General features: G+C 39.9%; 1 non-coding gene across 1 annotated transcript; it reads right to left on the bottom strand.

Annotated features, from left to right (window-relative positions):
- Window positions 1-2370: 2370 nt before the first annotated feature.
- LOC127077510 (small nucleolar RNA R71) lies at window positions 2371-2477 on the bottom strand. The gene has a single exon (XR_007787309.1). It is a non-coding gene; the product is annotated as a small nucleolar RNA R71 (small nucleolar RNA).
- Window positions 2478-5048: the final 2571 nt, after the last annotated feature.

Raw genomic sequence — 5048 nt, 5'->3', positions numbered from 1 at the left:
AAAGTGTATCCATCATTGGTTCTCAAGAACCTTTTGCAACCTAGAAATCCTTCGCAGATTCATGAACCACTTCCATGGTAGTACAAGCCAGAGCTTCATTGTGCCTTTCACCAAGGCGCTCCTGGCCATGATATTGAGAACTATTACCCCCTGAAGTATGAAGTCCAAAAGCTGGTAAAGAGTGGGATGGTGTCCTTTGAGGACCGTGCACCGAATGTCAAAGCTAATCCACTACCTGCTCATGGTAACCCTTCTGTCAATATGGTGGATGGCTGTCCTAGGGAGTTCAAGGTATTTGATGTCCGATTCATTAGAAAGTCCTTGGTGACGATGCACAAGGATATCTGTTTGGTAAGCGATTGTGAGCATGACCATGATGGTTGTGCAATCTGCAGTGTTAACCCCCGAGGTTGTATGGTTGTGAAGAGAGACATCCAGAGGTTGATGGATGAGGGTATAATTCAGATTCTCCAGTCCCGTCACATGGGTAATGATGTGAATGTCATAGTGCCAGTATTCAAGACGCCAGAGAGAGTGGTGATTCAATTTGACAACAATAACAGTAACAGTGTCAGCAATAGATTGGTATCACCGTTGGTTATACGATTAGCGGGCCCCGTCCCGTATGCATCCGATAAAGTTGTTCTGTATCAGTACAATGCAACCATGTTATATAAAGGACCTCTCAGACTCGCACAGATCTGTCTCTTCTTCCAGTTTTCAAGTTTACGATTATTTTTTCATTCAGTATTTTATTTTCTTTTAGTTTTCTAGGCAGTTTCTTACCTTGTAAAAGTGATAGTTTCTCCACATCGGGGACTATTACGGTTTATTATTTTTATGCTTTTGGGATTCAATTGTGAGGATTATTCATTGCCAAAGCCTGTCGGAATTATTTTAATCGAAGATTCAGATTCAGTTCCAGTTCTTAAATTGCAATCCAAGTTTTATTTTTATTACTGTTTTATTTATTTATGCCTTATTGCATGTTTAGTTTCCCAAATACCATGTCTTTTACCGGATCCATGTCCGGCTAAACCCTTAGGTATAGGTATGTAAAGACCGTCGAAACGGCGGGGTTCAATAAATAATTGGTGTTAGTTTTTATAAAAACTTATTTTTCCGGTTTTATTTTCTTATTTTAATCAAACTGTTTTTCGTACGAGAGTACAAAACAAACTAAGGTTACGGTCAACAAGAACGAGAGTTTGAGATTTTAACCAGATAGCTGAAACTAGGCATTAATCCTAAACACATCGAGAGAGCTTTAGGATTAATTAGACTTTATTTATATTCAAAAATTACTTTTAAATTCAAAATGAGACCTCGAGAGCCAAGCATTCTTGTTTAGGAGTATGGTCAGAGTCAATAAAAACGAGAGTGTGAGACTAAGTCCTTTCTATAAATAATTTCTACTGAAGAATATTTTGACCAATAAGATTACACCAACTATCTATCGAATCCCCGAAGTTTGAGGTATTACATACTGATATCCCTTATGTCCCATATCTTTATTCTATTTACGTTATAGTTATTTCTTTTCATCCCTCCAATCTTAGAACAATCATCAGCCTTAGATTTACATAGCAACATTAGACCATGATACGTTAGATTATTAGTCCTTGTGGGTTCGATAATCTTTAAAACTACGCGATAGGACTGCGCACTTGCAGTCACGATTCACATAGACTTACTAAGTCACGATCAAGTTTTTGGCGTCGTTGCCGGGGACTAATTTAGTCGATATCGTAACTCTAGTGTTACTCAGTATAAACTAAGGCAAACAATTCTTTTTCCTTTTCTACATTTGTCGAGTGTATGCCAAGTACTCACTCTCAATGCGAGAAATTAAAGCTACAATTTGACGAACCCGAGCGTTATCTTAGTTTAGAACGCCGGATACGAGACTTGATATGGGAACATTGTATCAAGCTAAATCTTCCTGACCTTAACATTCCTACTTCTGAATCAGTTATTCAACCAGATATGGCTGAAGGAGTGCAAAACCGTCCTCTTAAGTATTATGCAATCCCTTCACAGGATGAACCACATAACAACATCGCTGCCCCTGCGATCGAAGCCAACAATTTTGAGTTAAAGCCTTCACTGTTGTCAACCGTACAACAAAACCAGTTTTTAGGCAGTCCCACGGAGGACCCGAACCTACACGTGTCAGTATTTTTGCAATACGCAGACACGGTGAAAGCGAATGGTGTCAGCCCAGAAGCTATAGGACTATGTCTTTTCCCATTTTCATTAAGAGATAGAGCTAGAGCTTGGCTTCAGCCTCTGCCATCCAACTCTATCACTACGTGGAACGAGTTAAAGAAAGTCTTCTTAGCCCGATATTTCCCACCTAGTAAGACGGCTATGCTAAAAGCCCAAATAAACGAGTTTAAACAAAAGGATAATGAATCACTTTTTAAAGCTTGGGAGAGATACAAAGACATGATGAGGCTACGCCCACATCACGGTCTAGAAGAATGGCTGATCATTCACACCTTTTACAACGGTCTCTTGTACAATACAAGATTGACAATAGACGCCTCCTTAGGTGGCGCACTGATGGATAAACCATACAACGAGGCCTATCAACTCATCAAAAGTATGGCCCAAAATCATTACCAATGGGGAAGCGAAAGAACCTCTGCAGAGAAACTTCAACCGAAGGGCGGCATGTACGAATTAAGCAGTCTTGACCATGTCAACGCCAAGGTAGATGCTCTGACTCAAAAGATAGACAACTTGACCATAACACCAGCAGCCACCGTGGCTGCCGTAGCACCAAACTGCGAGATATGCGGAGTTCAAGGGCATACTTCCCCAGAATGTCAACTCTTGACAGCAACCTCCACAGACCAGGTGAACTATGCTCAAGGAAACCCCTACTCAAACACCTATAACCCAGGTTGGAAGAACCATCCTAACTTCTCGTACAAAAACAATAATGCATTGTATGCACCTAACCAAGCACCTGATGTACCACCAGGATATCAAAAAGCTGCCACAAATACTCAAAATGCTCCTAGGAAGTCAAACTTAGAAATAATGATGGAAAACTTTATAGCTACCCAAGCCCAAACAAATAAAGATTTCTTAAATCAAAACATACACACTAGTGAGAAAATCAAGCAGTTAGCAAACAAGATAGACGCATTAGCCACCCATAACAAAATGTTGGAAACATAAATCTCACAAGTGGCTCAACAACAAGCACCTATCGCTACTCCTGTAGGCACATTTCCTGGACAGTCGCAACCAAACCCGAAAGGTCATGCAAATGCTATTATACTACGAAGTGGGACAAAACTAGACGGACCGACCGACCCTAGAACTCAAAACCCATCCATGCATCAACACCCAAGTAAGGTAACTGAGAAGGAAGACGAACAAGAGGAAGATAAAAACGAAGAGGCCGTAGAGAAAGAAGAACCTTATGTGCCTCCACCACCGTATAAATCTGTTATCCCCTTATCCTCAAAGACTTGTTAAATCTAAAAGTGTAGGGAAATTTAAAAAATTCGTAGAGCTTCTAAAACAAATGAATATCATAATACCCTTTACAGAAGCCATAACTCAAATGCCCTCATATGCTAAGTTTCTCAAAGAAATCTTATCTAACAAGAAGAAGATAGAGAATAACGAAATTGTTACGCTTACTGCTGAGTGTAGCGCCATAATACAAAACAATATGCCTCCTAAGCTAAAAGACCCAGGTAGTTTCTCCATACCCTGTGTAATCGGATAGTTTGTCATCGACAAAGCACTATGCGACTTAGGAGCCAGTATTAGTTTAATTCCCCTGTCCATATGCGAAAGGCTAAAAATGGGAGAACTAAGACCTACGAGGATGTTCGTACAACTTGCAGACCGTTCTGTTAAATTTCCCGTAGGTATGCTAGAAAATGTTCTGGTGCGCATAGGACAATTCTATATTCCTACTAATTTTATAATCATGGATAAAAAAGAGGATTCCAACATCCCTATCATATTAGGAAGACCATTCCTAGCTACAGCGGGAGCTATCATAGATATTAAGAAAGGCAAGCTAACCTTTGAAGTTGGTGAGGAAAAGTCAAGTTCATTTTGACGCAATTCCTAAAGGCACCAGCTATAGACGATACCTGTTGTCTACTAGATGTCATCGACGAATGCATAAGAGAAATGGAGAATGAACAAACATCATACTCCGAAATACTGAAAATTCCAAGGCCTCTTACTTTTGAAGATGAAAATTTAAGTGAGGATTACCAAGATGACAGCCTAAGCGAATGCCTAGCACTAACGCTCGATCATATGCCTTGCCCAAAGAAACCAGCCCTAGAACTTAAGACGTTACCCAAAAATCTAAGGTACGAATTCCTAGACACTAAACTTGAGCGACCTGTTATAGTAAATGCAGACTTAGGATAGATAGAGACCGAAAAGCTTCTACACGTTTTAAGAAAATACCCAACTGCTTTAGGCTACAATATCTCAGATCTAAAAGGAATAAGCCCTTCCATATGCATGCATCATATAATGCTAGAGGAAGACAATAAGACCTCTAGAGAACACCAAAGAAGGATAAATCCCATTCTGAGTGATGTAGTAAAGAAAGAAGTGAAAAAGCTGTTAGAAGCAGGTATTATCTACCCAATATCCGATAGTCAATGGGTCAGCCCAGTACATGTCGTACCAAAGAAGGGAGGCGTCACAGTTGTTAACAATGAAAAAGGAGAATCTATAGTACAAAGAGTGGTTACTGGAAGTGGAATGTGTATTGACTATAGAAAATTAAACAAAGCCACTCGGAAGGATCATTTTCCTTTACCATTTATCGATCAAATGCTTGAAAGATTGGCTAAGCATTCTCACTTCTGCTACCTAGACGGTTATTCGGGATTCTTCCAAATTCCTATTTATCCCGACGACCAAGAGAAAATGACCTTCCTCTCCAACGAATGACACACAAGTGGAAATTAGACTCTTTAAGCGTATAATCTTCCCTAGATTCGGAGTGCCGAGACTTGTCATTAGTGATGGTGGCTCCCATTTTATTTCAACGA

Source organism: Lathyrus oleraceus, chromosome 4, assembly GCF_024323335.1.
Source record: "Lathyrus oleraceus cultivar Zhongwan6 chromosome 4, CAAS_Psat_ZW6_1.0, whole genome shotgun sequence".
NCBI lineage: Eukaryota > Viridiplantae > Streptophyta > Magnoliopsida > Fabales > Fabaceae > Lathyrus > Lathyrus oleraceus.
This window is presented reverse-complemented; position numbering and strand designations above follow the sequence as displayed.